This window comes from Culex quinquefasciatus, chromosome 1, assembly GCF_015732765.1.
Source record: "Culex quinquefasciatus strain JHB chromosome 1, VPISU_Cqui_1.0_pri_paternal, whole genome shotgun sequence".
Lineage (NCBI taxonomy): Eukaryota > Metazoa > Arthropoda > Insecta > Diptera > Culicidae > Culex > Culex quinquefasciatus.
In genome coordinates this window covers 75,196,947-75,210,008 of record NC_051861.1, presented here as the reverse complement: position 1 = coordinate 75,210,008, position 13,062 = coordinate 75,196,947, and the positions used below count along the sequence as shown (strand labels likewise).

Below are 13,062 nucleotides of genomic sequence, written 5' to 3'. Positions count from 1 at the left end.
TCAGGAATAAAAAAGTCGAGGGCGTCGAGAGTTTTGAGTCAGTCTTAAGAAAAGTGATGAAATCGAGATTGTCTTAATTTGTTGCTAACATTGCCACTCAAAACCTTTGTTTACAAATTGTTTAAGACGAATTATCAGTAACTGTGAATGTCACCTGCCAAATAACATTGAATAATCTTACTCCTGTATTATCACTGCGCTTCAAAGATACATAATCTCGTAACTTCCATCCGGTTGCTGTTCTGATTCACGAAATTCCCCCACTTCTGACGCAATATTTCATCACGTTAAAAACAAAGAAGGACTCTTTTAACCGCCCATCGTTTAGTCTACAAAAAAGCACGTAGAACTTAATTTTCCACCGAAAACTTTAATATGTATCATCAGATCCCAAATGTTTCAAAACGAGTCACTACAACAGCAAAAAATATGTCACGCTTGAGCTTGAACAAAGCCTTCTACTTTGTTTATGTTTACAGCTGTAGTTCAGTTGTATTAGTGAGGAGCAGTGGGGATCATTCGGAAATCAAGTTACGCATTCTGTCTTTTCAGCACCCAGGTTAGAATGTTTACTTTCGAGAAAAAAATACCAAAAAATATTTGGAGAAGGTAACTTTTTTGAAACTTGGCCACCCAATGTACCATAGTGGACGGGTTGCATGATAGATCCGGACAACGTTTTCATCGTGATATCTGAGATCCGGCTTCCAAAAAGTGCATAAATAACACTTAAGTGCTAATAACTTTTGATAGGGTTGTCAGATCTTCAATGTATTGGCCGCGTTGGAATGGTCTTTTAAATACATTTCTAAAAATGTATAACATGTCGGGGTTTCTTACAAAACCACCCTTTTTACAATCTTCCGGATTTTTGTCAAAATCGTTTTTTTAGCATAACTTTTGAAGTACTTAACTAAACTGCATAATTTTTAATAGCGACTTATGGGACCCCAAAACGGATCGAATGACGCCAAAACGGACAAAATCGGTTCACCCAATGTCGAGATAATCGAGTGACAATTTTTTGATCAACATCCCACCACACACACAGACATTTGCTCAGAATTCGATTCTGAGTCGATAGGTATACATGAAGGTGGGTCTAGGAGGTCTAATTGAGAAGTTCAGTTTTCGAGTGATTTTATAGCCTTTCCTCAGTAAGGTGAGGAAGGCAAAAACGTACCATGAAATTTGAACACTTTGTTCGTGGTTCCCATTTTACTAAAAGCTTGTCCACGATTTTGGGAACTCTTTTTTCTCCGTGTAGTTGTGTTCCATACCGAGAACCGAGTTTTCTGTGCATTTGTTTTCCAAAGAGTTCATTGAGAAGATTTTTTTTTCGATTTTCAAGCAGTTTTTTATGAGCAAAATATTTAGTAGGTTCGCTAATTGGATTAACAACTGAATTATGTCGTTCGAGTGCTGTTCAGTTCGAATGAGCAATACATTTATTCGAATTAACGAATCGTCTCTGAACTAGATTTATTAAGCCTTCCTAAACTTGAAACTTAGCATATAAATGTGTATTCTGACATAAGACAATTATGCGTATAACGGCATTAAAAACCTTGGGTAAAATATTAAAAAGAAGTAAGGAAGCCGTCAACTACGTTTGTGAATTTAGTTAGTTTTGATTATTCCTTCTCTCGACTTCCAAACCATTTAGTTTTATCAATTTAATATGTATCTTTACAATTGGCTATCTAATATTGATTCAGCGGTAATTAAACGGCCAACAACTATTCGTGCCGTTATAATCACGAATCACTGATAGTGTGTCGTGGTGTGTTTAATTTACAAGCTTCATCGTGAGGGAAAACCCTATTATATTCTTTAAACGCAAAAGCTCTCTTCTGTATGTGGGTATACTGCACACCAGTCGCTGAAAAAATAAAGAGGAAGTTGAAATCGGCTACACGAAGTTCTTCGTCATCGTCGTTCTGTCCCAGCTATTGGACCGTTTGACTAGCAGTCTGCCTTCAGGCATCGCGCTGGAAAGACACGCGACGATCTCTCACGGTGACAAAGTTTTAAAGCAAACTGAAATTGCAGAGTGTGTTTTTGTTTTCATTTTGGCGCCGCCGGTTCGGTTCGGTTCTGCAAATCGAGGTCACGTTCCTTCCAAGACGTGATAACAAGCTTGTATATATTTATTCGGCGGCCTTTGAAGGTCTTTCGGCGAGGAATATCTTCCGATTATCGATATATATGTATATTTTTTTTTTTTTTTTGCGCCAGCAGTGTTTGTGTGCAGGTTTATCTGCTCACATGTGACAAACGAGAGTAATCAATGTAATTGGGAGAGTGACCCACGTGAGCTCCGAAATCGCTGCCTAATGATGATGAAGTCACAAAACGCCGTCAATAAGAGACGGGGGGGGGTCAACGAGTCACACTGAATGCGTGAACTTGCGTGGTTGAATTGGAATAAATGAATGAGTGACTAAACATTCCTGCCATCCGACGACGTAAATTTGCATGACGAAATGGACCTTAGTTGATGTGTCCTGTCTTCTTCCATTTCTGTTGACTGTTTGTGAGCACACCGTCGTTGTCGTAATCTAAGTTTCTGAACAGATAACAAGCCGATTTTTTTTCATGGCTTCATTAGAAGTGACCTTTTGCATTTAGAAGAATGCATCAAGAAGAACCTAATTTGCTTGAAAATTGAACATTTTTAAGGGTTGTTGCTGAAGCGGAGAACAATGAAAGTTCAACTTTAAATTGGCAAATATATCATACCATGTTGATTTGATTGCTTTTCTACTGACGACGCCAATCTTTTCTCTTATCAGAGACAGTGAGAGTGCAGGTTATACAGTGATAAAAACGGCCTGTAGAATTGTGATCATTTGGATTTGGTTGTGTTTTGTTTTGTGAAAGATGAAAAGATAGTGTTAATTGGAGCAACTTGAATAAGACAGTTGCATTATATTGCATTTCGATCCTCTCAGACTACCCTTGCTTGGAGGTTGTGTACGGTACACGTACGGTACGGTACGTCGTCGTCGTCGTCGTGGATGTCGGCGCTGGTGTAGATCTGATCTGATCTGGTTTGTAGATTCAGTGAGCTTTTCTGAATGCATGCAAATGCAAATTCAGTTTTATATATATTTTGTTCCGCCTAATAAGCTAATCACTCAAAGCCCCTCCTTCTGTCAGAGCCTGGTAACGCCAGTGATCGCACTCCAGGAGCCCGGAATCCTGGTATGGTCAATTCCATTAGGTCAACAGGGAGAAACTCAGGTGTAGGGTAGGATAGTCATCAATGAGACACTTTTGGTTTTCAACTTTCAACAATTTTTCTATTTTTTTCATGAGCATGTTTTAATGAGCTTTTTGTTGCATTTTCTATCTTTTAGTTAGTTCTAACATTGATCAAAATATGAGATCGATCTGACATCTACAGCCCGAGTTATTCAACTGTCTCATTGTAGACGCACTTGGCAGGAACAATGATACAGCTGGGGAACAATGAGACACTCTATGAAAATCAATACTTTTCTAGTAAAATATCATGTTTTTGTATTGTTCCATAGCAGGTGACTTGCCTTGAACATTTAAAAGCAATTTTGCCAACATGAAAGTTACGTTAACAAAAGTTATACTTAAAAGTATTTAAATTTTGTAAAATCCATATATTTATACCAAATAACTTTGTATTTTTGGTTAAATGAGGTAAAAACTCTATAAATAAGCCAAAAATCACTTTCAATTCATGATTTGAAAGATTTCAAAACATTTTGAAACGTTTAGTGAAGTAAAATCGAAGTGTCTCATTGTTACCCATGGGCTGAAATGAGTGGGGAACAATGAGACAGCCCTGGATTCTGGGTATATTCTTAATTTTGGCCAAACTTAATGAAAGAACATTGTAGCCCAACTCAATCCCTATGGAACGTCGAAAGAAATTTGAAGAAATATTAGTTTTGGTGTAAATGGCAGCCTTCGAGCGAAAAAGTATTTTTTGTCCATAATTTACTTCTACATCCCAGAATCAAACATTTATGAATGACTTTTCAAGGGAGCGTCCATGACCAAAGCCACTATTATGGCAGATGTGTATCTAGTAGACACACCTTTCCCCCAAATATGAGTCTGATTGATTGAAACTACGACTTTAGAGAGCCATTTTATCATTGTTCCCCGTGTCTCATTGATGACTACTCTACCCTATGTGTATGTATGTATGATCTCCAGACCCGCCGGCAACTTGGTCCTGGAATCGAATGTGAGCGCTAGGTGAACAATTCGATCATCTTTTACTCCGTAATCTGTTCACCCACGTGCATAAGTTTTTTTGCACGAATTTTAGTGCTACAAATACTGGCGCTAATGATAAAAATAATCCCCTTTCCCCTCCCCAAGCACCGGAAATCCACAGCTCACAGCGAACGACTAAGGAACACCCTACCGCATATATAATATGGTTGGCGTGGTTGTTTTCATTGAATTGTCAATATGTATGTGTAAATAAAAGTGTTCTTTTGTATTAAAAAGGAAAGACGGGCATTTCTATCTTGTCCATTTATTTTTTCAAGTCCATCTTTGAAAATCCATGGAAGCTTCATTCTTGAGTTGCTTTGCTTCTCAATCTTCTGTTCCTGCCGTTTTCTGTGTTGTTTTTCTCTGGCAGCTCCAAGAAGTTTTGGCAGGTTGATCAGCTTCCGGTGGGTCTTCCTAGAGATCCGGACGTTCAAACTTCACCCGAATTTAGGCTGGTCGTATCGCGAATGTATTCCTTTACCCGAATGTCCGGAGGTTTGGGCACTTCCACTCACGTCGCGGATGAAGCAATTTTCTTGAATTTCACCTGGCGCACAACGAGTTCCGGATTATCCTGAATTACTTTGTCAAAAAATAAATTTAAGTTTTAGATCAAACACAAAAAATATCAAACACATTGAAAATTGGGAATTGAGTCCTAAAAGAAGTTTAAATTCGGGATATTATTGCTCATAACGATAAAGCTTATTTTACATTGAAAATTGGGAATTGAGTCCTAAAAAGAAGTTTAAATTCGGGATATTATTGCTCATAACGATAAAGCTTATTTTTCTGAGTACAATGACCCTTTGAACGACCACAAAGGATTTAAAATGGATTTTTAATTGAATTTTGAAAAATTAGCTTCATGGTCCTTCTTGACAGAAAAGGTCCTACTTGACAGCTCGTTCCAAGGGGACCATATAGTTACATTATAGACATTGAAAATTGGGAATTGAGTCCTAAAAAGAAGTTTAAATTCGGGATATTATTGCTCATAACGATAAAGCTTATTTTTCTGAGTACAATGACCCTTTGAACGACCACAAAGGATTTAAAATGGATTTTTAATTGAATTTTGAAAAATTAGCTTCATGGTCCTTCTTGACAGAAAAGGTCCTACTTGACAGCTCGTTCCAAGGGGACCATATAGTTACATTATAGACATTGAAAATTGGGAATTGAGTCCTAAAAAGAAGTTTAAATTCGGGATATTATTGCTCATAACGATAAAGCTTATTTTTCTGAGTACAATTTTGGATTTTTAAAATTTTAAAATGACAGAAAAACTTGACAGCTCGTTCCAAGGGGACCATTAGTTTATCAAGAAATTTTTTTGCATTAAAATTGATTAGAAATAGTTTTTAATCGTGTTTTTTACCGTTGTACATAAAAATTGACATAGGGCTTTAGTATCCAATTATAATACTGTCAGTTTACAAATGAAATATGTAGAAATGTAACAAAAAAAACCACGCATGGTCCGACGGCCGCCGAGTGCGCCGAAAAATAAGGCCAAATCTCATTGCAGTGCAGTGAGGCCAAAGTGAATTAGGAAGTTCCATATGTCCCCTGTTTCGTATGTATTGTGATGAGTGATTTTTGTTAATATAGTTGGTACATCCGGAAACCGTTGGTTCAATCTTTTTGAAATAGGATTTCTATCTCTAATTCATCAAAGCTTAATTAGGGAGGTACATTTCACACTTCGGTTATTCTAAACTTCGGATTACAAAAGCAAATTTCACTTTTCAAGTCATTTTTAAAACCAAGCGTGTCGCCTTCACTACGTTTTTCTTTTCTGGGTGTGTCAGCTAAAAATAAAAGGCAACACAGTTTAACAACATTGGACAAAAAATAACCAAAATTAGTCATCTTCATTTCCGTTTTACTGCGAAGTTATGCCACGTATGTCAGGATTCCTATACAACACTCTATGTCGCTTGGGTGAAAAACAACCGGGTTTCTCTAACCATTTAGTACGCATCGAAGTGATGGAGCGTTGCCACCGTGTTGTCAATCACACATTTTCCCTATATATTTAAATGTTGTTGCTGTTCATACTTACTTATAGCTTGTAGGTAACTGATCGACAGCGACTTCTCTGTTGCTGTATCCTTTTTTTTAGTGTGAGTTAACAAAGTTGTTAAGATTCTAGATAGTCGTTAAGTTCTTTTCTATCTAATAAATATTTTTGTTTCATATACTTACAAAACAAAAATCTTCATTCATGTATCTTATAGCAGTCTAGGTATTTCAAGTGGTTTCTTATTTATAACTTTGATCGAGTTGGTCGTCAACTTTATTTCTGGAAGCGGAATGCGTTCAAATCGTGTACCCCCACGATGTGAGATGCTCAGCATCGATGAATGTTTTTCAATCACGCGTCCCCTTTTTTTCTTCTGGACAAAAATATTGACTTGCACCAGCCTGTGGATGGTTTGAAGCTGAGCTCACCTGACATCGCAGGTGCTAGTTTACCGCTCATATGAAACGTATATGTGCTAATCTTGTACTCTAACAATAAACGGATTGATTACGAATGATTAATTGGTGTTAAAGTTCATATATACACGCAGTTCAAAGTTAACATAGATTTTCAATGTACAAACATATACTAAAAGACGTAAATCTCACTCAAAATTTATCAACCAGCAATTTAACGGTCAAATTGAATGATCGAAAACTCACCACGGCAATTTGGAATTCAGCACAGCTCGGTTACACGTGTTTGATAGTTGCTTGAAACTGTATGCACGCATATTACCATAAATTTATTCGTAGTAACAGTTCAATAGGGCGAATCTGTGTTTGTAAACAAGCAGTCTATCCCCCTCTTACTTTACGTGAACTGTCACTTGAACTGTTACTACGGTGTTGCGAAGAGCGCGTTTACAACAAGATGGTTCTAGTGAAGACTGAACAAGGATATTTTATTCAAAATGTTCAATGATTTGCATCTGATTGTCTGTGGTACAAAGTTGTTGTTGTTAATTCATTTATTTCTGGCAGCTTTAATCTTCTTGGTTATTCGCTGCCCCAATGGTACAAATTACTTATATAATTATAATCTTGGTGCTGCATAGTGGTTCGCAAAGCGGCCTCAATTTAGAACTGTCAAAGCGGAACCAATTTACTGTACGCAAAATGGTCCCAAGAAGTAGCAAGTATTGGAATAAAAACAGTCGATGGCTTCGAACTTTTGAAGATTAATCGAAGTCAATTAATCTTAAGAAGAGCATGAGCATGAGCATGAGAGATCACCCATGGTTGCCCCTCCGTTGCTGAACAGAACCGTAATATCCTTTCAGCACTACTGATTATATGCTTCGACGATCTAGTAATGTTTCCCTTATCAACAGCATGTATGAATGCGCTGAAAAGATAAAACACCATGATTGCTAAAGCTAGATCAGTTGCGAATAGGTAACAGTCATTGGCCACCAACGGCGCCCGCCTTGTCAGTTTGTAGATCTCGATTTTAAGGGACGGAAATGTTAGTTAGCGCAAGTTTCTACTAGGGCAGCTGATTTACTCTGTGCTTACACCCCACGAGCGCCAGGAACCTGAAAATTTGTTAGTAGGATAGGGTGTTTGGTCAGGATTCATCATAGAAGATGATGATGCGACCCAAAATCATAGTGTTTGTTAAAAGGTATTATGTTTTAATCTCAAGGCAAGCAATCGTATGCTGCGGATGAGACATTTCCCGTTTATCGGCTGTTAACTTTTAATTGAAATGGTTTAATCTTAGACAGCCGGCTGTGGAAAGATAGAACCAAAATTATTTGTAATTAAATGATGAAGGATTTAACAGTCTGAATTTTTAGTTGAGATGTTTTTACGAGTATTACATGATTGATGTTTAGTGGGGTACTGATTAACGAAGCGAACGACGAGTTAAGATGTTTATCGAGCTGAAATGGTATGATAAGGTTTTGTTGTTATTGCACACCGACGACAAACGTGAAAAAACCCTGCGACCCGACGGAAAGGCATCGCAAATCAGACTGGCTCAATTGTCATCGATGACAACCAGAGCCAGCCGCACCTTTACACACATAAACGAACGCAAAAAAAAAAGAAAAAAAAGAAAAACACACCGACGACGAACGCGAAAAAAAAAACGCGACCCGACGGAAAGGCATCGCAAATCAAACTGAGGAAATGGAGAGAAAGAAATAACATAAAAAATATAACCTAATCACATAAAACCTACTCACATAAACCCAATCACCCCATGCACACAAATAGCAACACAAAAGAGACGAAAATTATCACGAAAAAACAGGACTGCGCGTCCCAAGAAGCACTGCACTTATGATGCCATTGTTCAATTATAATGACCAATCACCCCATGCACACAAAGAGCGACACAAAAGAGACGAAAATTATCACGAAGAAACAGGACTGCGCGTCCCCAGAAGCACTGCATTTTTGATGGCATTATTCAATTATTTTGCCCAATCACCCCATGCACACAAAGAGCGACACAGAAGAGACGAAAATTATCACGAAGAAACAGGACTGCGCGTCCCCAGAAGCACTGCACTTTTGACGAAGAACTTCGTCTTAGGGCTCTATACAGGGTAGCAATCCAAAATTTCGCGAAGCGAAATGAAACCGAAAAATGAAACACCTTCCCCAAGCAGAGGGGAAAATCACAGAAGCAGCGCGGCCGACGGTTTTGATATAAATATAAACGCCACCCCCTCCACAGCATTAGTTTAGTCGGTGGTCTACCACCGAAGCGAGAGGAGCTCAGCTCTTCTCGCGAGCGCCAACCTTCTCTCTTCCTACAAAACCACGGGAAATTTGAAGGCTGGCTTCAGTCGGTGGTCTACCACCGAAGCGAGAGGAGCTCAGCTCCTCTCGCAAGCGCCACTAGGTGGCGTCTTCAGGAACTAGCCTTCCCGCTTCCCTACAAAACCATGGGAAATCGGAAGGCTGGCTTCAGTCGGTGGTCTACCACCGAAGCGAGAGGAGCTCAGCTCCTCTCGCAAGCGCTACTAAGCGCTTGGCAGTAGTGGCCACCACCTGGAGGCCCCGGGGATGTTCCGATAAGGGGACATTTGCGGAACCATAAGAGTGGGGGCAATATGGATATCAAACTTTAGGGATTTTGATACTGGACATGAAATTTGACATTTTGGCAGTAATGGCCGCAACCTAGAGTGGCCGGAGGCCCCGGGGATGTTCCGATAAGGGGACATTTGCGGAACCACAAAAGTTGGGGCAATATAAGTATCAAACTTCAGGGTTTTTGATACTGGACATGAAATTTGACATTTTGGCAGTAATGGCCGCAACCTAGAGTGGCCGGAGATGTTCCGATAAGGGGACATTTGCCGAACCATAAGAGTTGGGGCAATATGGGTATCAAACTTAAGGGATTTTGATACTGGACATGAAATATGACATTTTGGCAGTAGTGGCCACCACCTGGAGTGGCCGGAGGCCGGAATGTTCCGATAGGGGAAATTTGCAGAACCATAAAAGTTGGGGAATATGGGTATCAAACTTTAGGGATTTTGATACGTGACATGAAATTTGACATTTTGGCAGCAGTGGCCATAACCTGGAGTGGCCGGAGGCCCCTGGGATGTTCCGATAAGGGGACATTTGCGGAACCATAAGAGTGGGGGCAATATGGGTATCAAACTTAAGGGATTTTGATACTGGACATGAAATTTGACATTTTGGCAGTAGTGGCCACCACCTGGAGTGGCCGTAGGCCCCGGGGATGTTCCGATAAGGGGACATTTGCGGAACCATAAAAGTTGGGGCAATATAAGTATCAAACTTCAGGGTTTTTGATACTGGACATGAAATTTGACATTTTGGCAGTAGTGGCCACCACCTGGAGTGGCCGTAGGCCCCGGGGATGTTCCGATAAGGGGACATTTGCGGAACCATAAGAGTTGGGGCAATATAAGTATCAAACTTCAGGGTTTTTGATACTGGACATGAAATTTGTAGTGGCCGCAATCCGGAGTGACCGGAGCCCTCGGGGTGTTCCGATGAGGGGACATTTGCGGAACCATAAGAGTTGGGGCAATATGGGTATCAAACTTCAGGGTTTTTGATACTGGACATGAAATTTGACATTTCGGCAGTAGTGGCCACAATCCGGAATGACCAGATCCCTCGGGCGTGTTCCGATGGGGGGACATCTGTGGAACCATACGAGTTGCGGCAATATAAGTATCAAACTTCAGGGTTTTTGATACTGGACATGAAATTTGAAATTGGCGGAACCATAAGAGTTGGGGCAATAAAGGTATCAAAATGTAGCTGCTCCTCTGTGATGTTGCTGCACGGTTACGCAAAACGGAAATGAAATTAAATCCAGCCTCGGAATAGAGTTATCTACGTGCGTATGTATTGCGTGTACGTACACGAAAAAGATTGAGGTTAAATTTTGTACAGTCCAGCAAAACAAATGGCGTGCTAGTGTGCGTGAGAGCGGGCTTAGATAACTCTATCAGAATCACCTCGAAATTTACGAGCGATTACATATGTGTGTGTGTGAGTGTAAGCGCGTGCAGTCCAAAAATCTCAGCCTGCTGCGCCCCACTTTAGCTCATAATTTGTGGATCGTCGTCGAGGCTACATCAGCTGCAGCAGAAGAGGGCGCAGAAGGCGAAAACTTCCCTAGGCAGCCCAACGGACAAACAACGAAGAACAACCGCTGCACCGCAGGAGAAGCAAACCATAGGCCAAGGTTCCGAAGGAGAGAGGAAACCGGCCAAGCCCGCGGCCCGTCCGCTGGTTGACGAAACGAATCTGGCCGCCATCACCCCGAAGGATCGGAACTTCGGAACGAATCGCCACTGCAGACCATCGGGAAAGAAGAAGAGCAGCTCCTCCACCATCGCAAGTGTAACGGACAAGAAGCAAAAGCCCTGCCGCAAGTAGCACTTAGGAACGTGGTGCTGATGCAGGTTGACCCAGACCAAAGCCATGGACATCTTCGTCAACGTTGACCGGAGAAGCGGCCCGAATGAAGCACAACACCTCGCGGAAGATTTGATAAACAAACGGCCCTTTTCAGGGCCACCAAATATCTCACGAAAGAGTTGTTCCTTCAAAATTTCCCTCTAAGAATGTTCCCTAAAAATTTAAAAAAAGATCGAATAAAAATCATTTCACCACAGAGTTAGCATGAAACCACTGTTTCTGTGTGGTAGAATGTCATACGCGCTTGTGTGTGTGTGTGTGTGTGTGTGTGTGTGTGTGTGTGTGTGTGTGTGCACGGAGAGGGAAAAATCGCCTGCTGCAAAAATGCACAAGTCAGAATAACTTTTTTCGAAAATTTGGAGCCGTCGCCGATTGCTGGCAACAGCCTTCAAAAAACACTGGCTCAGAAAAAGCCCCATCGAAACGACGTTGAACGTTTCAACTTTATCCTCAGCTCAAGCATCTCCGCCGTCAGGTATTCCCGGTTTGGTTGACTCGTCCGACCGGGAACTGCGGCCCAGCTCGAGACTACCGTGTCTGTTTCTCGCCTTCACCTTTCCTCATTTGCTGACGCGTCGTCCCTTCCTCGTTGAAAGTCGAGAGTAAAATGATTGCGAAAATGACAAATCGACCTATATTTATAGATTTTTGTTTTGGCATATCGCGGAACGATCAAATCTTGGTGGAGAATGCAGTAGGAAGGCAGAGAGAATGCAGTAGGAATGGCAAAATGAGGAAAAAATTTTGCGTACTTGTGAAAAGAGGGGAAGTAATAGCGAAGTAGAAGTATAAAAATGCGTTCTACCCTTTCCACTCCACTTAGTTGCCGCCGAGATGCTGAACAAGTCGGGTCGGCTCATAATATCTGAGCCGCAGACGGGTGAAGCAGCAGCAGCAGGGAGAGAGAGAGCCCCAAATTCTCTCTTCCGGAGAAGGATTTCTTCTGAAAAATTACCTTTATTTTCTAGAGAGAGAGAGAGAGAATCGGAGAGCAGCACCGAAGAGGGCAAATTGTATGCGAATGCCGTAGAATGACACACCATACATACACACTCCCGTTTCATGGTACACGCTGATTGGGTTCGATGCGTCGAGTTTCCCTTCCACGGATGTTCGATTGATGTATCTAAATTCGTCACCTGAAAAGGCCATCAAAGACTGCGACCAACTACAGATACACCCGGGGACGAGCAAAACCGCCAGCGGAGGCAACTTTTAGGCAGTGGAGTAAAATCGTTTAACCTAGTAGACTGTGTGAAAATTGTTGTAGCCCTGTTGTATGGGTTAATACAACGAATCTACTACGAGCTCGTGTAATTGGTCACGGCCCCGGGATGCACAGCCGGGTCAGTCAGGAAGCTTCCCCCAATTCGTTCAAAGATTTTGTTTACGCCAGTGGTGGCCAAAACCTGGAGTGGCCGGTGCCCTCAAAGAAGGTTCCCCCGGGGCCTGGGGGGACATTTACAGAACCATACGAGTTTTGGCAATATGGGTATCAAAATTTATGGTTTTTGATACTGAACATGAAAATGGCCATTTCGACAGTGGTGGCCAAAACCTGGAGTGGCCGGTGCCCTCAAAGAAGGTTCCCCCGGGGCCCGGAGGGCCTTTTACAGAACCATACGAGTTTTGGCAATATGGGTATCAAAATTTATGGTTTTTGATACTGAACATGAAAATGGCCATTTCGACAGTGGTGGCCAAAACCTGGAGTGGCCGGTGATCTCAAAGTAGGTTCCCCTGGGGCCTGGGGGGACATTTACAGAACCATATGAGTTGTGGCAATATGGGTATCAAAATTCATGGTTTTTGATACTGAACATGAAAATGGCCATT

At 41.3% G+C, this 13,062-nt stretch overlaps 1 long non-coding RNA gene across 1 annotated transcript; it reads left to right on the top strand.

Moving 5' to 3' along the window:
- Positions 1–1,907: 1,907 nt before the first annotated feature.
- On the top strand, positions 1,908–2,976 carry LOC119765119. Its single transcript, XR_005276506.1, has 2 exons — positions 1,908–2,170; positions 2,242–2,976. It is a non-coding gene; the product is annotated as an uncharacterized LOC119765119 (long non-coding RNA).
- The last annotated feature ends 10,086 nt before the right edge of the window (positions 2,977–13,062 follow it).